Below are 23729 nucleotides of genomic sequence, written 5' to 3' on the forward strand. Positions count from 1 at the left end.
AATACATGATAAGGAAATAGATCAGGATGTCTACAGACTATTACTGTTTCCATTTGCTGTAAAAGATCAAGCTAAGAGGTGGTTAAATAACCAACCTAAGGCCAGCATAAGAACATGGAAACAGCTGACAGAAAAATTTCTGAATCAATACTTTCTCCCAAAACGGATGACACAGCTAAGGCTGGACATCCAAGGCTTTAAACAAGGAGATAAGGAATCTCTTTATGATGCCTGGGAGAGATACAGAGAGATGCTACGAAAATGCCCCTCTGAAATGTTTTCAGAGTGGGTTCAGTTAGACATCTTCTATTATGGGCTTGCAGAAGGAGCTCAGATGTCTCTAGATTACTCAGCTGGTGGATCCATCCACATGAGAAAGACAATTGAAGAGGCTCAAGAGCTCATTGATACAGTTACCAGGAATCAGCATCTGTACCTAAGCAGTGACCCTTCCATGAAAGAAGAGGTTCAAACAGTAACTGCTGAACTCAACCCTGTAAAACAAGCTGTGGAATTCAATCAGCAATTGGACTTTCTAACAAAGCAGTTAGCCGAATTCAAGGATAAACTACAAGAGACAAGGATGGCTAATATAAATATAGAAGAACAATTGAAGCAAACAAAGCAGCAGCTGTCAAGACAAATAACAGAAGAATGCCAAGCAGTTTAATTAAGAAGTGGGAAAACATTAAATACCCCACCTCAAGGCAGCAAAGAGTTAAGGAATGAGCAAACCACCCAAAATTCACCTGAGGACAGTAAGAGCCCAGGGAAAAGTAATTTTGGCATTAAAACGCCAGCAATCTGGTGGAAGGCTGGCGCTGAACACCCAGACCATGCCCAAGACTGGCGTTCAACGCCAGTAACAAGCAAAGACTGGCGTTCAACGCCAGAAACAAGCAAGGATCTGGCGTTGAACGCCCAAAATGGGCAAGATCTGACGCTAAACGCCCAAAAGGGACACAGTTCTGGCGTTCAGACGCCAGGAACAGACAAAGAGTTGGCGTCTCACATCACTTCAGCTTCTAACTCTGGCACTCAATTGCCAGTGAGGGATCAGACACACACAAGTGCTGATGACAACCCCTCTAAAAAGGCTTCTTCAGCCACTTCTGTAGGCAATAAACCTACAGTAACTAAGGTTGAGGAATATAAAGCCAAGATACCTTATATTCAAAAACTTCGGAAAGAGGAACAGGATAAGCAATTTGCTCGCTTTGCAGATTATCTCAGGACTCTTGAAATAAAGATTCCATTTGCAGAGGCACTTGAGCAAATACCTTCTTATGCCAAGTTCATGAAAGAGATCTTGAGTCATAAAAAGGCAGGTCATGATTATTACTGCTTTCTGGATGGCTACTCAGGCTATAACCAGATTGTAGTAGATCCCTAGGATCAAGAGAAAACAACATTCACATGTCCATCTGGAGTGTTTGCTTATAGAAGGATGCCATTTGAGCTGTGTAATGCGCCTGCAACCTTCCAGAGATGCATGCTTTCTATTTTCTCTGATATGGTGGAAAAATTTCTGGAAGTCTTCATGGATGACTTCTCAGTATATGGAGACTCATTCAGCTCCTGTCTTGATCACTTGAAACTTGTTCAGAAGAGATGCCAAGAGACCAACCTAGTTTTAAACTGGGAAAAATGTCACTTCATGGTGACTGAAGGGATTGTCCTTGGGCATAAAATCTCAAACAAGGGAATAGAGGTGGATCAAGCAAAAATAGAGGTAATTGAAAAATTACCACCACGTGCCAATGTTAAGGCAATCAGAAGCTTTCTGAGGCATGCAGGATTCTATAGGAGGTTCATAAAGGATTTTTCAAAAATCACAAAACCTCTAAGTAATCTGCTAGCTACTGACACGCCATTTGTGTTTGACACAGAGTGTCTGCAGGCGTTTGAAACGCTGAAAGCTAAGCTGGTCACAGCACCAATTATTTCTGCACCAGACTGGACACCATGGTTTGCCGATATTGCAAACTATAAAGCTGCAAGGTTCATACCCAAAGAGTACAACAGGCAACAAAAGAAAAAATTAATCACTGATGCAAAATACTACTTGTGGGATGAACCCTATCTCTTTAAGAGATATGCAGACGGAATAATCCGTAGGTGTGCTCCTAGAGAAGAAGCACAGAGGATCCTATGGCATTGCCATGGATCTCAATATGGAGGCCATTTCGGAGGAGAGCGAACAGCCACCAAGGTCCTCCAATGTGGCTTCTATTGGCTCACACTCTATAAAGATTCCCGAGAGTTTGTACGTAACTGTGACAGTTGCCAAAGAGCTGGTAACCTGCCTCATGGTTACGCCATGCCTCAACAAGGAATCCTGGAGATTGAGTTGTTTGACGTATGCAGAATTGACTTTATGGGACCTTTCCCACCATCATTCTCAAACACTTATATTCTGGTGGCAGTTGATTATGTATCAAAATGGGTTGAGGCCATTGCCACACCCAAGAACTGGAACATAAAGCCTACTGGGCAACCAGATTCCTGAACTTTGATGCCAGATTAGCTGGAGAAAAAAGATTGCTCCAGCTAAATGAGCTAGAGGAATTCAGATTCAATGCTTTCGAAAATGCCAAGCTTTATAAAGAAAAATAAAAAAAGTGGCATGACAGAAAGTTGTCATCTAGAATCTTTGAACCAGGACAAAAGGTTCTGTTGTTCAACTCTAGGCTCAGGCTATTCCCCAGGAAACTGAAGTCCCGGTGGAGGGGACCATATGTGATTACAAGTGTATCACCATATGGTTATGTGGAGCTTCAAGATAGTGATTCTGATAAGAAGTTCATTGTCAATGGACAGAGAATCAAGCACTATCTTGAAGGCAATGTTGAGCAGGAGTGCTAAAGGCTGAAGCTAGACTAAAAGCTCAGCAAGGTCCAACTAAAGACAATAAAGAAGCGCTTGCTGGGAGGCAACCCAGCCATGGGGCATCAATCCTCTAAGCATTTTGCCCTATTTATATTTTTATTTGTTTATATAAAGTTCACTGATCCTAAGGTAAAGAGTCAATTGTATAAGTTCATAGGGTTACAGAAGGATTCTGCACACAAAACAGAGAAAAAGAGCTCACTGGCAAGAAAATGCCAGTAAAAGTCTGTTTTGGGCGTTCAACGCCAAACAGAAGCATCCACTGGGCATTGAACGCCAGTAAGGATAGCCATCTGGGCGTTAAACGCCAGAAATAAGCTCTTTCTGGGCATTTAATGCCAGCTTTACAGCATTCTGGGCGTTCAGAAAAACGCCCAGTAACAAAGGACTTCCTGGCGTTCAACGCCAGAAAGAAGCAGCAGCTGGGCGTTGAACGCCCAGGAGAGGTAGCATTTGGGCGTTGAACGCCCAAAACATGCAGCGTTTGGGCGTTCAAACGCTAGGATGGTGGGGAGGAGGTAAATCTATTTTTTCTTCATATTTTTCATTTTAATCTTAATTTTCATGCTTCGATTCATGATTTCTTGCATAAACATGTTAAGAACCCTGATTTCTAAACTCCCTAATTTCTAAAAACCCTACCTTAAAAATATCAAATGTATCTTAATTCATCAGCACAAATCCTCTTTTTCAAATTCAATCCAACTCTTTTTCAAATTTTCAAAACAAATCTATTTTTTTCAACTAATATCGTTTTCAAATCTCCACATTATCTGTTTCAAAATCTAGATTTATCTTTTTCAAAAATTTTTCATATCTTTTCAATTTTAAACTATATCCTCTCTCATCATATCTTCTATCTTATCTTTTCCAAATCAATCTTTTTATCATATCTTTTCAAAATTTTCGAACCCACCCCCTCCCTTTATATATGGGTTCGGCCTCCACCCTCCTCCATCAACAATTGCACCTAGCTCTCCTTCTATCTCTCTCCTTTCTTTTCTTTTGCTTGAGGACAAGCAAACCTCTAAGTTTGGTGTGTTTATCCGTGATCACTAAGAGCATGGCTCCTAAGGGAAAACAACCCACTTCAAGAGTCAAGAAAGAGAGCGTTCCAAAACCAATTTGGAATCAAGGGAAGTTCTTATCTAAAGAACATTTAGACCATTATCATAAAATAATGGGTCTAAGATCAGTGATCCTAGAAGTTAGATTCAATCTGAAAGAAGACGAATATCCGGAGATCCAGGAGCAAATCCGAATCAGGAACTGGGAGATCCTAGCCAATCCTGTAACGAAAGTGGGAAGGAATATGGTCCAGGAGTTCTATGCTAATATGTGGCATACAGATAGGCAAAGACTATCTGGATCTGATATCTATGACTATCGAACCGTGGTCAGAGGAAAGATTATTCATACCCACCCTGACAAGATCAGAGAGATCTTAAAGCTACCTCAGCTGAAAGATGATCCAGACTCCTTCAAAGAAGTTTACCTTAGGAGTCATATAGTAGTAAGTAGTGTCTATTTTGATTTTATCTCCAATTAAGTTATAGTCTATTTTTCTCATCATCAGCAAAAATGAATAAAATAGCAGATCTTTTGAATAAGAGGCAATAAAATTTGAGTTTTAATAAGAAAAATTCTAATTAGTAACATGTGGTGGCAATGCTTTCTGTCTTCTGAATGAATGCTTGAACAGTGCATATATCTTTTGAATTTGTTGTTTAAGACTGTTAAATATGTTGGCTCTTGAAAGAATGATGAACATGAGACATGTTATTGATGATCTGAAAAATCATAAAAATGATTCTTGAAGCAAGAAAAAGCAGCAAAAAAAAAAAGAAAAGCAAGCAGAAAAAGCCAAAAGCTCTTAAAACCAAAAGGCAAGGGTAAATAAAAAGGATCCCAAGGCTTTGAGCATCAGTGGATAGGAGGGCCTAAAGGAATAAAATCCTGGCCTAAGCGGCTAAACCAGGCTGTCCCTAGCCATGTGCTTGTGGCGTGAAGGTGTCAAGTGAAAACTTGAGACTGAGCGGTTAAAGCCAAGGTCCAAAGCAAAAGAGAGTGTGCTTAAGAACCCTGGACACCTCTAATTGGGGACTTTAGCAAAGCTGAGTCACAATCTAAAAGGGTTCACCCAATTATGTGTCTGTGGCATTTATGTATCCAGTGGTGATACTGGAAAACAAAGTGCTTAGGGCCACGGCCAAGACTCATAAAGTAGCTGTGTTCAAGAATCATCATGCTGAAATAGGAGAATCAATAACACTATATGAACTCTGAGTTCCTATAGATGCCAATCATTCTGAACATCAATGGATAAAGTAATGAAATTTCTGGAGCTACTGGAGTCCAAATGGCGCGCTTCCAATTGCGTTGGAAAATAGACATTTAGGGCTTTCCAGCAATATATAATAGTCCATACTTTGCTCAAGGATATATGACGTAAACTGGCGTTCAACGCCAGTTCCATGCTGCTGTCTGGCGTCCAGCGCCAGAAACAAGTTACAAAGTGGAGTTCAACGCCAGAAACAGGTTACAACCTGGCGTTGAACACCCAAAACAGCCCAGGCACGTGAGAAGCTTTAGTCTCAGCCCCAGCACACACCAAGTGGGCCCCAGAAGTAGATTTCTACACTATCTGTCATAGTCTACTCATTTTCTATAAACCTAGGTTACCAGTTTAGTATTTAAACAACTTTTAGAGATTTATTTTGTATCTCATGACATTTTAGATCTGAATTTTGTACTCTTTGACGGCATGAGTCTCTAAACTCCATTGTTGCGGGTGAGGAGCTCTGCTGTGTCCTGATGAATTAATGCAAGTAATTCTGTTTTCCATTCAAACATGCGTGTTCCTATCTAAGATATCCATTCGCGCCTAACTATGGAGAAGGTGATGATCAGTGAGACTCATCACCTTCCTCACTCCATGAACGTGTGTCTGACAATCACCTCCGTTCTACATCAGATTGAATGAATATCTCTTAGATTCCTTAATCAGAATCTCCGTGGTATAAGCTAGATTGATGGCAACATTCATGAGAATCCGGAAAGTCTAAACCTTGTCTGCGGTATTCCGAGTAGGATCCTGGGATTGAATGGCTGTGACAAACTTCAAACTCACGAGTGCTGGGCGTAGTGACAGCCGCAAAAGGATAGTAATTCCTATTTCGGTACGATTGAGAACCTGCAGATGATTAGCCGTGGGGTGACAGCGCATTTGGACCCTTTTCACTGGAAGGATGGATGGTAGCCATTGACAACGGTGATCCACCTACACACAGCTTGCCATAGGAGGACGTGCGTGCGTGAATCAGAAAACAGAGGAAACAAAATTTCAGAAGACAAAGTATCTCCAAAACTCCAACATATTCTCCATTATTGCATACAAGTATAATTTGTGTTCTGCCCTTTTTCTCCTTGCAATCATATTTGATAAGTGAATTATTTTATTGTCTTCCTGACTAAGAGGTATAAGATAACCATAGATTGCTTCAAGCCAACAATCTCCGTGGGATCGACCCTTACTCACGTAAGGTATTACTTGGACGACCTAGTGCACTTGCTGGTTAGTTGTGCGAAATTACATTATGAAGTAATTTTCGTGCACCAGTGGGTAGGTGGGGATTGGGTGGGGCCCACTGGCTAGGAAAGCTTCAAAACTCGAGTTTTCTGCCCTTGCCTGGGCGTTCAATGCCAGGTCTGGGCGTGGAACGCCCACAAGGGATCAAAATGAATGCCCTGACTACTCTATAGGGGGCGTTAAATGCCTAGATTGCTCCTTTTCTGGCGTTTGACGCCAGCAAATGTTCCTCCATGGGCGTTGAATGCCCATCTCCCTTCCCTTCTTGGCGTTCAACGCCAGTAATCACTCCTTAATGGGCAGTGGACGCCCAGCTTTCCTCCCTGTCTGGCGTTCAACGCCAGCAAGGGGCTCTCCCCAATGTGTTTTGTTTTCCATCTCAAGCGTCTCTGTCTCTGTATCTCCAGATTCCTTATGGAAGACCTAGTTTCTGCCATGAAACTGTGCGTGGTCTTGGAAAGGTTAGAGACAATGGTGGCCAGGTCAGAAAGGCTCTGTGTGAGAGTCTCTATTTGTTGCTGAAAGGGTTGGAATGGTCTGTTGTTGAACCAGTTCTGGTTCATTCCACCCAGATTATTATTGAAGTCTTGTTGAGGCTTCTACTAATCTCTCTACCCAAGGTTGGGATGGTTTTTCCATCCCTGATTGAAAGTATTCGAATAGGGATTGTTGTTAGAGTTTCTAGAGGGGTTTTCCATGTAGTTCACCTCCTCCATTGTGGTCTAGGCATTATCACCAGTGTCCACCTCATAAGCTGTCTCTATACAGTAAGCAGCTGAGCTCTGCGCCCCACTCAAGTGCTAAGAAATCATGTTGATCTGCTGAGTCATGAGCTTATTCTGAACCAAGATGGCATCTAAGGTGTCCATTTCCAAGACACCTCTCTTTTAAGCTGCCCCATTGTTCACAGGGTTCCTCTCAGAAGTGCACATATATTGGTTGTTGGCAACCATGTCAATAAGCTCATGCGCCTCTTCAGGCATCTTCTTCCAGTGGAGGAATCCACCTGCAGAGTGGTCCAATGACATCTTGGACATCTCAGATAGGCCATCATAGAAGATCTCTAACATGGTCCAATCTGAGATCATGTCAGGAGGACACCTCCTAATCAACTACTTGTATCTTTCCCAAGTTTCATAGAGAGATTCACCCTCTTTATGTTTGAAGGTTTAAACTTCCACCCTAAGCTTGCTCAGCTTCTGAGGTGGAAAAAACTTGGTCAAGAATCCATTGACTACCTTCTCCCAGGTATCTTGGCTTTCTTTGGGCTGGGAATCCAGACATAACCTTGCTCTGTCCCTTATAGAAAAGATTTTTATTAGTTTTTATGAAAAAATCACATTTTTGGACTTTACTATGAGTTTGTGTGTTTTTCTGTGATTTCAGATATTTTCTGGCTGAAATTGAGGGACCTGAGCAAAAATCTGATTCAGAGGCTGAGAAAAGACTGCAGATGCTGTTGGATTCTGACCCTCCTACACTCAAAGTAGATTCTCTGGAGCTACAGATGTCCAATTGGCGTGCTCTTAATTGCGTTGGAAAGTAGACATCTTGGGCTTTCCAGAAATATATAATAGTCCATACTTTGCCTGAGATTTGATGGCCTAAATTGGCATTCAAACTCCCACCAGAGACCCTTTTCTGGCGTAAAACTTTAGAATTGGCACCAGAACTGGAATTAAACGCCCAAACTGGCACCCAAGCCGGCGTTTAACTCCACAAATAGCCTATGCACGTGAAAGCTTCAATGCTCAGCCCAAGCACACACCAAGTGGGCCCCGGAAGTGAATTTCTGCACTATCTGCACTTAGTTACTTATTTTCTGTAAACCCTAGTAACTAGTTTAGTATAAATAGCACTTTTTACTATTGTATTCGTATCTTTGGAACCTATCTTTTAATCAAACTTTTACACTTGAAGGATGGCCATCCAGCCATGCCTAGACCTTTTTCTCTTATGTATTTTCTAGGTGGAGTTTCTACACCTCATAGATTAAGGTGCGGAGCTTTGCTGTTCTTCATGAATTAATGCAAGTACTATTGTTTTTCTATTCAATTAACGCTTACTTCTTCTCCAAGATATACTCTCATACTTAATTCAGTTAAGTCAGAATGAAGGGGTGACTCGTGACAATCACCCACTATCTTCGTTACTCGCTTAGACAAGATCTGCATGCTTGACAACCACAAGCGGTCTACATGATGTTCAACGTAGTCATTGGAGGATAGCCGGAGTATATTCTCATGGATCTCTAATACATGGACCAAGTCTGTGAGATTAGAACCTTCATGGTATAGGCTAGAACTAATTAGCAGCATTCTTGAGATCCGGAAAGTCTAAACCTTGTCTGTGATATTCCGAGTAGGATTTGGGAAGGGATGACTGTGATGAGCTTCAAACTTGCGAATGTTGGGCACAGTGACAGTGTGCAAAAGGATAGAGGGATCCTATTCCGACACTAGTGAGAACCGACAGATGATTAGCCGTGCGGTAGCTGTACCTGGTATTTTTCATCCGAGACGAGAAATCCGATAGTTGATTAGCCGTGCAGAGATCATACCGGGTATTTTTCATCCGATAGGATCATACAGCTTGCCATGGAAGGGAGCACGCATGATTGGAAGAAGACAATAGGAAAGCAGAGGTTCAGAGGCAACAAATCATCTCCAAACACTTATCTGAAATTCCCACCAATGAATCATATAAGTATCTTATTTTATTTTTTGTTTTATTTATCTTTTAATTATCAAAACCTCATAACCATTTGAATCCGCCTGACTAAGATTTACAGGATGACCATAGCTTGCTTCAAGTCGACAATCTCTGTGGGATCGACCCTTACTCACATAAGGTATTACTTGGACGACCCAGTGCACTTGTTGGTTAGTTGTGCGGAGTTGTGAAAAGTGTGATCACAATTTCATGCACCAAGTTTTTGGCGCCGTTGCCGGGGATTGTTCGAGTTTGGACAACTAACGGTTCATCTTGTTGCTTAGATTAGGCAATTTTATTTTGTGTTTAAACTTTTTATTTTTAATTTCGAAAAAAATGTGTTCTTCAGAATTTTTAAGAATGAATTCTAGAGCTTCATGAGATATGTTGAAACCTGGCTGGCTGTTAAGCCATGTCTAATCTTTTGGACTGAGGTTTCCACCTTCAATTGTAGAAAGGACATGTCTGTATTTGTTATGCTAAAGCTTGGCTGGCCATTTGGCCATGTCTAATTCTTTTGGACCGAAGCTTTAGAATAACATTGCATGAGCCTTTGGATTCTCAGTTATAATTCTGTGCTAAAGCTTGGCTGGCCATTGGTCATGTCTAATCTTTTGGACCAAAGCTTTAGACTAACATTACAGGAATCCTGGAATTCTTATTAAAATTTTTGAATTTCTTTATGTTCCTTTTCCAAAATAATTTCGAAAAAATTTACAAAAAAATTTAATAAAACCATAAAAACCAAAAAAATTTGTGTTTTTTGTTTGAGTTTAGTGTCAAATTTTAAGTTTGGTGTCAATTGCATGTTTTAATTTTTCTTTAATTTTCAAAAATATATGCATTGTGTTCTTCATTGATCTTCAAGTTGTTCTTGATGATTTTTCTTGTTTGATCTTTAAATTTTCTTGTTTTGTGTATGTTCTTGTTTTTAATATGCATTTTCGAATTCATAGTGTCTAAAGTTTAAAAATTTTTAAGTTTGGTGTCTTGCATAGTTGCATGTCTTTCTTTTCTTAAAAATTTTCAAAAATATGTTCTTGATGTTCATCATAATCTTCAAAGTGTTTTTGGTGTTCATCTTGACATTCAAAGTGTTCTTGCATGTATTATTTGTTTTGATTTTAAATTTTTATGTCATATGTCATTTTGTTGTTTTTCTCTTTCTTCATTAAATTCAAAAATAAAAAATAATATCTTTTCCTTTTTTTACTCATAAATTTTGAAATTTTGAGTTGACTTGGTCAAATATTTTTAAAATTTAGTTGTTTCTTATAAGTCAAGTCAAAATTTCAATTTAAAAATTCTGTCTTTTCAAATCGTTTTCAAAAATCAAATCTTTTCCACTTTTCTTCTTAATATTTTCGAATTTCATTCCAAAAATTTTTTAAAATCTTTTTGTTATTTTTATTTCATATTTTCGAAATTATTGCTAACATTTAATGTTTTGATTCAAAAATTTTAAGTTTGTTATTTTCTTGTTAAGAAAAGTTCAATCTTTAAATTCTAGAATCATATCTTTTAGTTTCTTGTTAGTCAAGTCATCAACTTTAATTTTAAAAATCAAATATTTTTAATTTCTTTGTCAAATCTTTTTCAAAATAAACTTCAATCATATCTTTTTCAAAATTTAATTTCAAAATCTTTTTCTAACTTCTTATCTTTTCAAAATTTATTTTCAAATCTTTTTCAATTAAATACTTGACTTTTTGTTTGATTTTAAAAAGTTTACTATTTCTTATCTTTTTCAAAACCACCTAACTACTTTTCTCTCTCTAATTTTCAAAAATCACTAACCACTTTTTCAAAATTCTTTTTAGTTAACTAATTGTTTTAAATTCTAATTTTATTTTATTTCTTTTAATATTTTCGAATACTAACTATTAATTAAAATAAAATAAAAATATTTTTCTTTTCTTTTAAATTAATATTCGAATTCCCTCTCTCTCTCATCTCTTTTTATTTATTTATTTTATTACTAACACTTCTCTTCCTAAAATTCGAACCCTCTCCTTCTCTCTGTGTTCGAATTCTCTTTATTCTCTCTCTACCTCATTCTTCTATTCTTCCATTCTTCTACTCACATAAAAGAATCTCTATACTGTGACATAGAGGATTCCTCTTCTTTTCTATTCTCTTCTTTTTCATATGAGCAGGAACAAGGATAAAGACATTCTTGTTGAAGCTGATCTTGAACCTGAAAGGACTCTGAAGAGGAAGCTAAGAAAAGCTAAAGCACAACACTCTGGAGAGGACCTTACAGAAATTTTCAAAAAAGAAGAAGACATGGCAGCCGAAAACAACAACAATGGTGGAGATGCAAGGAAGATGCTTGGTGACTTTACTGCACCATCTTCCGACTTCTATGGAAGAAGCATCCCAATTCCTGCAATTGGAGCAAACAACTTTGAGCTTAAGCCTCAATTAGTTTCTCTAATGCAGTAGAATTGCAAGTTTCATGGACTTCCATTGGAAGATCCTCATCAGTTCTTGGCTGAATTCTTGCAAATCTGTGACACTGTTAAGACCAATGGGGTTAATCCTAAGGTCTACAGACTTATGCTTTTCCCCTTTGCTGTAAGAGACAGAGCTAAGATATGGTTGGACTCACAACCTAAAGAAAGCCTGAATTCTTGGGAAAAGTTGGTCAATGCTTTCCTGGAAAAGTTCTTTCCACCTCAAAAGATGAGCGAGCTTAGAGTGGAAATCCAAACCTTCAGACAGAAGGAAGGAGAATCCCTCTATGAAGCTTGGAAAAGATACAAGCAATTGATCAGAAGGTGTCCTTCTGACATGCTTTCAGAATGGAGCATATTATGTATATTCTATGATGGTCTGTCTGAATTGTCCAAGATGTCATTGGATCACTCTGCTGGTGGATCTCTTCATCTGAAGAAAATGCCTGCAGAAGCCCAGGAACTTATTGAGATGGTTGCAAATAACCAGTTCATGTACACTTCTGAAAGAAATCCTGTGAATAATGGGATGACTCAGAAGAAAGGAGTTTTTGAGATTGATACTCTAAATGCCATATTGGCTCAGAACAAAATATTGACTCAGCAATTCAATATGATTTCTCAGAATCTAATTGGATTGCAAGCTGCATCTGGCAGTACAAAAGAAGCCTCCTCTGAAGGAGAAGCTTATGACCCTGAGAATCCTGAAATGGAAGAAGTGAATTACATGGGAGAATCCAATGGAAACACTTATAATCCTTCATGGAGATATCATCCAAATTTTTCATGGAAGGATCAACAGAAGCCTAATCAAGGATTCAATAATAATAATGGTGGAAGAATTCGGTTTGGCAATAGCAAACCTTTTTCATCATCTTCTCAGCAACAGACAGAGAATCCTAAGCAGAGCCTCTCTGACTTAGCAACCATAGTCTCTGATCTATCTAAGACCACTCTTAGTTTCACGGCTGAAACAAGGTCCTCCATCAGAAATTTGGAGGCACAAGTGGGTCAGCTGAGTAAAAAAGTTTCTGAAATCCCTCCTAGTACTCTCCCAAGCAATACATAAGAGAATCCCAAAAGAGAGTGCAAGGCCATAACCATATCCAAAATGGCAGAACCTGGGGAGAGTAAAAAGGCAGTGATTTTCAGTGAGGAAGACCTCAATGGACGTCCACTGACCACTAAGGAGTTCCCTAATGAGGAACCAAAGGAATCTGAGGCTCATACAGAGACCATAGAGATTCCACTAAACTTACTGTTACCATTCATGAGCTCTGATGAGTATTCTTTCTCTGAAGAGGATGAAGATATTGTTGAAGAGAAAATTGCTCAGTATCTAGGGGCAATCATGAAGCTAAATACCAAGCTATTTGGTAATGAGACTTTGGAGGATGAACCTCCATTGCTCGTCAATGAACTGAATGTTTTGGTTCAACTGAAATTACTTCAGAAGAAACCGGATCCCGAAAAGTTCTTAATACCCTATACCATAGGCACCATGACCTTTGAGAAGGCTCTGTGTGACTTGGTGTCAGGTATAAACCTCATGCCACTCTCTGCAATGGAGAAACTAGGGATCTTTGAGGTACAAGCTGTCCTAGACACTAGGAAGGAAGAGGATGAGTCCATTATCCTTGGTAGACCCTTCCTAGCCACAGCAAGAGCTGTGATTGATGTGGACAGAGGAGAGTTAGTCCTTCAATTGAATGAGGACTACCTTGTGTTTAAGGCTCAAGGATCTTCTTCTGTAACCATGGAGAGGAAGCATGGAAAGCTTCTCTCAGTATAGAGTCAAACAGAGCCCCCACACTCAACTTCTAAGTTTGGTGTTGGGAGGACACCATTAAGCTCTGAGTCTCTGTGAAGCTCTCTAAGAGCTCACTGTCAAGCTATTGACATTAAAGAAGCGCTTATTGGGAGGCAACCCAATGTTATTTAATTATATTTATTTTTATATTTATTTGTTTTCCATTGTTATTTTATGTTTTCTTTAGGTAGATGATCATGTGGAGTCACAAAAACAACTACAGAAATAAAGCGGAATCAAAAAAGCATCAAAAACAACACACCTTGGAGGACAAGCTTACTGGCGTTTAAATGCCAGTAAGGATAGCAGAATGTGCGTTTAACGCCCAGTCTGGCAGTATTTTGGGTGTTAAACACCAGAATTGGCAGACAAACTGGCGTTTAACGCCAGAAAAGGATGCCTGGTGTCTGGTTGGTATTAAACACCCGAAAAGGGCATCAGCCTGGCGTTTAACACCAGAAAAAGGTAGCAGAGTTGGCGTTAAACGCCAGAAATGGCACACAGAGGGCGTTTAAATGCCAGAAAAGTACAGGGACTAGAATTTCATGACACCTCAAGATCTGTAGACCCCACAGGATCCCCACCTACCCTACCTCTCTTTCTCTCCTCTTCACACCTTTTCATAACACTCTTCACCTATCAAATTCTACCCTCTTCTCCATAATCTCTTTACCACTCATATCCATTCACTATTCCCCAAAACCCATCATAAAACCTCACCTACCTCACCATTTAAATTCAAAACATTTCCCTCCCAAACCCAGTCCCTTCATACATGACTTCCCTCTCTCTCTTACCCTATAAATACCCCTTCTTACCACCTTCAATTTCACACATCATAAACACTTAAACCCCCCTTGGCCGAATTCAACACACCCCTCCATCTCTTCCATTTCTTCTTCTTCTCCTTATTTCTTTCTTCTTTTGCTCGAGGACGAGCAAACCTTTTAAGTTTGGTGTGGGAAAAAGCTCTGCTACTTTTATTTTTCCATAACCACTAATGGCACCTAAGGCTGGAGAAACCTCTAGAAAGAGGAAAGGAAGGCATATGCTTCCACCTCCGAGTCATGGGAGATGGAGAGATTCATCTCAAAAGTCCATCAAGACCACTTCTATGAAGTTGTGGCCAAGAAAAAGGTGATCCCCGAGGTCCCCTTCATGCTCAAAAAGAATGAATATCCAGAGATCCGACGTGAGGTTCGAAGAAGAGGTTGGAAAACTCTCACCAACCCCATCCAACAAGTCAGAATCTTAATGGTTCAAGAGTTCTATGCTAATGCATGGATCACTAAGAACCATGATCAAAGTGTGAACCCGAACCCAAAGAATTGGCTCACAATGGTTCAGGGGAAATACTTGGATTTCAATCCGAAAAATGTAAGGTTGGCATTCAACTTGCCAATAATAAGAGGAGATCCTCATCCTTTCACTAGAAGAGTCAACTTTGATCAAAGATTGGACCAAGTCCTCATGGACATCTGTGTGGAAGGAGCACAATGGAAGAGAGACTCAAGAGGCAAGCCGGTTCAATTGAAAAGGCCTGAGCTCAAACCCGTGGCTAGGGAATGGTTAGAGTTCATCCAACGCTCTATCATTCCCACTAGCAACCGGTCCGAAGTAACTGTGGACCGGGCTATCATGATCCATAGTATCAAGATTGGAGAGGAAATAGAAGTTCATGAGATCATATCTCTAGAACTATACAAAGTAGCTGACAAGCCCTCCACTTTGGCAAGGTTAGTCTTTCCCCATCTCATCTGTTACCTATGCAATTCAGTTGGAGTTGTCATAGAGGAAGACATCCTCATTGAAGGGGACAAGCCCATCACTAAGAAGAGGATGGAGCAAACAAGAGAGCCAACTCATGGACCTCAACAAGAGCATGAGGAAATTCCTTATCAAGAAATCCCTGAATCACCTCAAGGGACGCATTTTCCTCCACACAACTATTGTGAGCAACTCAACACCTCTTTAGGAGATTTGAGTTCTAACATGGAGCAACTAAGGATGGAGCACCAAGAGCACTCCATCATCCTCCATGAAATCAGAGAGGACCAAAAGGCCATGAGAGAGGAGCAACAAAGGCAAGAAAGAGACATAGAGGAGCTCAAGCACTCCATATGATCTTCAAGAGGAAGAACTAGCTGCCCTCACTAAGGTGGACCCATTCTTTAATTTTCTTGTTCTTATTCTTCTATTTTTCGTTTTTATGCTTTATGTTTTGACTATGTTTGTGTCTTCATTACATGATCATTAGTGTTTAGTGTCTATGTCTTAAAGCTATGAATGATTCCATGAATCCCTCACCTTTCTTGAATAAGAAATGTTTTTATTTGCAAAAGAACAAGAAGTGCATAATTTCGAAAATTATCTTGAAATTAGCTTAATTATTTTGATGTGGTGGAAATACCTTTTGGTTTTTGAATGAATGCTTGAAAAGTGCATATTTTTGATAGTGAAGTTTATGAATGTTAAAATTGTTGGCTCTTGAAACAATAATGAAAAAAGAGAAATGTTATTGATAATCTGAAAAATCATAAAATTCATTCTTGAAGCAAGAAAAAGCAGTGAAAAACATAAAGCTTGCAGAAAAAAATGGCTAAAAAAAAAAAAGAAAAAGCAAGCAGAAAAAGCCAATAGCTCTTTAAACCAAAAGGCAAGAGCTAAAAAAGCCAATAACCCTTTAAACTAAAAGGCAAGGGTAAAAAAAGATCCAAGGCTTTGAGCATTAATGGATAGGAGGGCCCAAAGGAATAAAATCCTGGCCTAAGCAGCTAAATCAAGCTGTTCCTAACCATGTGCTTGTGGCGTGAAGGTGTCAAGTGAAAAGCTTGAGACTGAGCGGTTAAAGTCATGGTCCAAAGCAAAAAGAGTGTGCTTAAGAACTCTGGGCACCTCTAACTGGGGACTTTAGCAAAGTTGAGTCACAATCTGAAAAGGTTCACCCAGTTATGTGTCTGTGGCATTTATGTATCCGGTGGTAATACTGGAAAACAAAATGCTTAGGGTCACGGCCAAAACTCATAAAGTAGATGTGTTCAAGAATCAACATACTGAACTAGGAGAATCAATAACACTATCTTAATTCTGAGTTCCTATGGATGCCAATCATTCTGAACTTCAAAGGATAAAGTGAGATGCCAAAACTGTTCAGAGGGAAAAAGCTATTAGTCCCGCTTATCTAATTAGAACTAAGCTTCACTAATATTTTTGAAATTTATTGTATATTCCCTTCTATTTATCCTATTTTGTTTTTAGTTGCTTGGGGACAAGCAACAATTTACATTTGGTGTTGTGATGAGCGGATAATTTATACCCTTTTTGGCATTGTTTTTACATAATTTTTAGTATGTTTTAGTTATTTTTTATTATATTTTTATTAGTTTTTATGCAAAAATTACATTTCTGGACTTTACTATGAGTTTGTGTATTTTTCTATGATTTCAGGTATTTTCTGGCTGAAATTGAGGGACCTGAGCAAAAATCTTATTCAGAGGCTGAGAAAGGACTGCAGATGCTATTGGATTCTGACCCTCCTGCACTCGAAGTAGATGTTCTTAAGCTATAGAAGTCCAATTGGTTGGCTCTCAACTGCATTGGAAGGTATACATTTTGGGCTTTCCAGCAATATATAATAGTCCATACTTTGCCCGAGATTTGATGGCCCAAACTGGCGTTCAATCGCCCACCAGAGACCCATTTTTGGCGTAAAACGCCAGAACTAGCACCAGAACTGGAGTTAAACTCCCAAACTGGCACCCAAGCTGACGTTTAACTCCAAAAATAGCCTATGCACGTGAAAGCTTCAATGCTCAGCCCAAGTACACACCAAGTGGGCCCCGGAAGTGGATTTCTGCACTATCTGCACTTAGTTACTTATTTTCTGTAAACCCTAGTAACTAGTTTAGTATAAATAGCACTTTTTAGTATTGTATTCGTATCTTTGGAACCTATCTTTTAGTCAAACTTTTACACTTGAAGGCTGGCCATCCGGCCATGCCTAGACCTTTTTCTCTTATGTATTTTCTACGGTGGAGTTTCTACACCTCATAGATTAAGGTGCAGAGCTTTGCTGTTCTTCATGAATTAATGCAAGTACTATTGTTTTTCTATTCAATTCATGCTTACTTTTTCTCCAAGATATACTCTCGTACTTAATTCAGTTAAGTCGGAATGAAGGGGTGACCCGTGACAATCACTCACTATCTTTGTTACTTGCTTAGCCAAGATCCGCGTGCCTGACAACCACAAGCGGTCTAAAACCAATTAGCAGCATTCCTGAGATCCGAAAAGTCTAAACCTTGTCTGTGGTATTCTGAGTAGGATCTGGGAAAGGATGACTGTGATGAGCTTCAAACTTGCAAATGTTGGGCGCAGTGACAGTGTGCAAAAGGATAGAGAGATCCTATTCTGACGCTAGTGAGAACCAACAGATGATTAGCCGTGCGGCAGTTGTACTTGGAATTTTTCATCCGAGACGAGAAATCTGACAGTTGATTAGCCGTGCAGAGATCGTAGCTGGTATTTTTCATCCGAGAGGATCATACAGCTTGCCATGGAAGGGAGCACGCATGATTGGAAGAAGACAATAGAAAAGCAGAGGTTCAGAGGCAACAAAGCATCTCCAAATGCTTATCTGAAATTCCCACGAATGAATTACATAAGTATCTTATTTTATTTTATGTTTTATTTATCTTTTAATTATCAAAACCTCAAAACCATTTGAATCTGCCTGACTAAGATTTACAAGATGACCATAGCTTGCTTTAAGCCGACAATCTCCGTGGGATCGACCCTTACTCATGTAAGTTGTTACTTGGACGACCCAGTGTACTTGCTGGTTAGTTGTGCGGAGTTGTGAAAAGTGTGATCATTATTTCGTGCACCAGAGACTTAGATAAAGAGAAAAACAAAATACATGTGTCTTTTATTAAAATAGAATTTTTGAAAATAAAGAGAGAAAAGAGTTGAAAATTTTCGACAAAGAAGAGAGAGAAAGAGGTAGGAGATTTTCGAAAAAGAGGAGAGAGAGAAGAATTAAAGAGACACCAAACTTTTAAAATTTAAATAAAATAAACAAGTAACTAACAAGATTTTCAAAAGATAAAAGATTTAATTTTGAAAATATTTGAAAATTTAAAAAGAAGAAGTTTAAAAGGAATTTTTGGAATTCAAAAATTAAAAAGATTAGCTCAAAAGAGAGAGAAACAAGATAAGATAAGATTTCAAAAATTTAAGACAAGAGATTTTATTTTAAAATTTGAAATTAAAAAGAGAAAGTTAAAGAATGATTTTGAAATTCAAATTTTAAAGAAAGAAAAACTAACCAAATACTAAACTTTTAAAATTTGAATTTTTAAAAAGAAAGATAAGTTAAGAAATTTTGAAAATTAAAGAAAAAGATAAGATAAAGATTAAAGATAAAAATATAAACAAGAAAATTAAATTAAAGGAAAAGATACCAATGGAGCGTAAAATTTAAAATTTGAAATCAAATTTTTAAAGATTTTCGAAAATATGTGTATATTTTTTTTTTGTAAAATTAAAAAGAAGAAAAGACAAACACTAGATGGATACCAAACTTAAAAATTTTAAAATTAAAAAATACTAAATTCAAAAATTAAAAAGAAAAAACACTAAAAGACAACAAACTTAAAAATTTTTTAAATCAAACAAGAAAATAACACCAAAAATTTCAAACACAAAGAAAGAGAAACAAGAACAATTTTTGAAAACTCAAGAAAAGAAACAAAATACAAAGGGACACAGATCTTAAAAATTGACACAAGACCTAAACAAAGAAAAAAAGATGATTAAAAACGGAAAATTTTCTTTTGAAAAAGATTTTTAAAGAGTTTTTGAAAAATAACAAGAAAAGAAATTAAAAGAAGAAATGGTAAAAAGTACCTGATCTAAGGAGCAAGACAACCGGTAGTTGCCAATCTCGAACAATCCCCGACAACGACACCAAAAACTTGGTGCACGAAATTAGAACTCGCACAACTGAACCGGCAAGTACACCGGGTCGTCCATGTAACATCCCGTCCAGCAAAATACCTTGCTTAAGTAAGGGTATTTCCACTAGAAAGAACATTACGTAACCTTCTCTAGTATTAACTACTTAATTATCGAGCCTTTGTATCGAGTTCGCGTTTCAGTTTTAAGAAAAATGCCAGAAAATTTTGTTTTTTCTTTTTTTATTCATTAAAGTCATAATTCAAACATTTACAAATAATAATAATCTCATAAATATTATTGATAATAATTCTTATACAAAAGAAACCAAATAAAACTCAAATACGATATACCAAACCTACCCATCTATATGAAATAAAATCTCAAGGGACAATCAACAAGGGGACTCTACCAAACCAATTAAAACTATAAAGAAAACCTACTAATCGCTCGCAGCTTCAAATTGCGTCTTCAAACCTGTGTCACTGAAAGGGTGGAAAATTTGGGGGTGAGAACCAAACCACATGTTCTCAGTTTGATTTTTCATACTTTACTAGACTATAACATGAAAGAAGTTACCTACGCGGTATAAATGATCATTCTGCTCCAAGCATAGGTTCATTAAGTCTATGCTGAACCAGTCAGATACTTTATATAGAACTAGACCTCAAACGTACCAGTCACGGCCTCAGGCCCAAACAACTCAATCAACATCCAATCACCACAATCCAAACAATCAGTTACAAACACAGGGAATGAGGTTCAAACACAATCAAGAGCAATTACATCAAGTATAGCAATTAGCAGTTAAACAGAATTATTCACTTAGGCAAACCAATTACAATATACACACCTAAACAATGTCACATAGATGCATATGATGAATGTCTAGTTCTAGTACAGGCCATGAGCTCATGTGTCGATTGGCTGCCCGCAATCCCGACATTTATCCGGTCACGAGTAGTCCCGATTTTCCCGGATACGATTTTCCGTTCCTAAATAAATGTGCATATAATAATAGCCGCTCATTTGAGACAGCCTCTGCTTACTGCAGGAAAATATATATATACTCAGCTCTGCTCTGGGGAAGCGGAAAATGGCTGTAGGTAACTTAGTTTCCCTACAGAAGCTCTGGGTTGCATTAAGTAACTAATATATATAAATATAACTCTGGGTTGCATCAAGCAACTAATATATATATATACATACACACAAATATCTCTTTACTCTGATCTGGTTTCTCTTTTCTCTACATCTCTTTACTCTACTCTAGTTGTTCTGTTCTCTGTATCTCTGTACTTTTCTCTGATTACTCTTTCATCTGTATCTATATTACTCTTTTTCTCTTTATCTCTTTACTCTTTTGTAATTGTAAATATGCAAGCGGGACAAAACCCACGTCCTTGCTAACAACTTTATAAACCAAATATATTTTCTCAAAAGAATCAATAAAGTTATTATTGTTAAACAAGTCTCAAGTATTCATGTTGATTAAGTCCTTTTACTTTTATAAAAATTTGGACATAATCTCCTTTAAAAATAGGACTTAGCCACCCTTACAGGTCCCAACCAAACAATTTACCAAACTCTTTTCAACCTCTCCAATATCAAATCAATTCAGAATCAAACAAATTCCAACATTGAATCAGCCCTATGACGCTAAGGTTTATCTTTAATTTTATGAACTCATAACTCTCACTCAGACATTCTCAGCACTCTATCTTCTTTTCTGTTTTTAGTATAGTAAATAAACTCAGAATTGTGCAAAATTTATGTCCAGGCGTTCATCTTGAAATAAGCTTTCTAATAAACCAAAGATCATAATTTTTGGTTTTTCTATCCTTAGGAATAGAGAAAAAACTGTGACTGCTCTGCAATGCGTAAAACCAGAAAAACAGCAGCAGCATGTGATATTCAAAATTCAATATAAAATCTAAGTTAAATCCAATGACTTTAAAAATTAATATAGTTCAACTTCACTCATCCAAGTTTTCTTTCCAATTTGTTTTAGGTCAATATCATTTTTAATGAAAAAGTTATATAACCTAGAAGTTGACTAATTCTCTGCAGAATTCTGTTTTAAAACTTAATGAACTTATCTTCTTCCAAATCCCATAAATTACTCATTAAAACATGGATGGCCTTGAAATTTAAGTCACATATGCTAAACATACTTAATTTTCACTTCCAATTTCTTGCACCTCGATATCCAACCAGGTTTCAAAGTTATAAACTTCCAAATTTACTGATTTAAGAAAACAAAATCTGGCCTTTACTGCATAATGCATCGTATTTCAAAAATTCGTATCTTTTAAACCGCAAGTTTAACTGTTCTGAAATTTTATGAAATCAAAATAATAGGAATAAAGTTTCATTTAAAATTGGTTTCACTTCAAAATTCAATTCAGAACATTCACAGCAGAGCCAACAAGTTACTTCTGTTCCAAAAATTCTGCAGTAAAAATCAGATCCCACAACCATTACTCAAAAATTCACCATAAATCTTATATTTAATGAAAAGATCTCAAACTCTCCAATTCAGTCCCAATTATTCCCAAGTTTAACCAAGAGTTAGTTCAATGCAATTCCGATCATCACAGAATTAGTTACAGTCTTTCAAAGTTACTGTTTTCACTTAAAGGTAATGCAGAAAATCAGATTTTACGGCTTAACTTTGAAAAATCATAACTAAATCTTCAGTTAATACGAAACCTTCAAATTTAAACCCTAACAACTACACTTGTTAAAGTTTATTCAGATTTTAATCTCATACCATTTCGATCACTAGCAAATTACTAGGCCGTCCTCAAAGTAACCATTCTATTTTGAAAACTAGATTCTTAATAATAGTTTAGTCTTTTAGGCCCTAATTCTTCAACAATTCTCAATCCAATATCAAATATATCAAATGATTATCTTAGTCTCAACCATTTATACATAATCAGTCAAAACCACAATCCTCTACTAATCTCAAGTCACTTTCACAGCCATAGCAATATACCAAACAACCATTTCAACAACCAATAATCAATAATTCAATCATCTACCATACATAATTACAATCAATTCAATCACAGCACCAAGCACAATCGCAATCACAATCCTACATTCATATAATCAATTAATTACTCACAACTATTAATACTATTTACAGTTATTCAGTAAACCTTGTTAGCATTCCTAAATTAAAATTATTTTAAACCTCCTACCTCGAGTAGCTAAACCGGAAGGAATTAACCACGATAAACCTGATCTTTTTGAATTCATAGCAGCAGCAACAATTCCAACATTATTGGGACACGACAGCAGCATCAACCATGATCACACTCCAACAACAACAATTTTGACAGCTCCAGCAGAACACAGCAACACTAAAACAAAGGTATCGGCTGCCGTAATTAAAATAAGAATATAGCAGAGAAACAAAATTCTAAATAGAACAAGAGTGGAAACATTACTGGATTATGAATGGAGGTTCAGAGTCAAACTGAAGAAGATGGCGCAACAGTTTGTCTTCTCTAGCGATTAGCTCCAATTGTGGCGATTCCAACGAATACAGTATAATTAGGAATATTAGAGGCCGAGACAGGATCATTTCAAAGAGACAATGGTTCAGAAATGGTAACTCTAATAGCTAGGACAGAATTGACTCACCCGCAACGATAGCGGCGACCAGAAATTCCAAAGACAAACCCTAGTAGCAACGGCAGCGGCGCTACCTCCTCCTAGTCGTCGTGTTCTCCTTCTTCCTGTACGCGTTCTACTTCGCTCATCACCTCGCTTCACGCGGTGGCGTTCTCCTCCTGTAGTGACTTGAACGGCGGCGACTATCCCAAACAGAGACAGCGACGTCGTCTCCCCTTCTCTCCACGCGCAGCAGCTCTGATCGATGATGGTAGCAGCGACGGATGCACGAGGATGACGAAGTCGAAGCCTTCTTGATCATCCCAGCGTCTTCCTCCTATTCCCTTACTCCCCGACTCCCGACTTCTCCATCTCCCCCTCTCGATCTCTCTTCTTCCCCCTTCGAGCTCCCCTTTCTCTCTTCACTGTTTCTTTTCTTTTCTCTGAACGTATGTAGTGTGTGTTTTGTGAAATTAGGGTATCAATTAGAAAATTTTTTATCTTAAATTAAATTAGATTTTGATTTGATAAATTAGAGAAAAATATATACAAGTAATATAACAATTTTACAAAATATTCATGATAGGATAACAATTTAGAATTCAAATATAATGCTATAAAGATTACTTTTAAAACGCATGAGATTTTATCTATCAATCTATTAACGAGCTCAAATAATTATTTTTAATTTAAA

The 23729-nt window shown here is 37.8% G+C and overlaps 1 long non-coding RNA gene across 1 annotated transcript; it reads right to left on the reverse strand.

Moving 5' to 3' along the window:
* On the reverse strand, window positions 19630–23468 carry LOC110268148. The gene is made up of 3 exons (XR_002356233.1): window positions 22870–23468; window positions 22621–22782; window positions 19630–19896 (listed from the first exon to the last, which is right to left on the reverse strand). It is a non-coding gene; the product is annotated as an uncharacterized LOC110268148 (long non-coding RNA).

This window comes from Arachis ipaensis, chromosome B10 (assembly GCF_000816755.2).
Source record: "Arachis ipaensis cultivar K30076 chromosome B10, Araip1.1, whole genome shotgun sequence".
Taxonomy (NCBI): domain Eukaryota; kingdom Viridiplantae; phylum Streptophyta; class Magnoliopsida; order Fabales; family Fabaceae; genus Arachis; species Arachis ipaensis.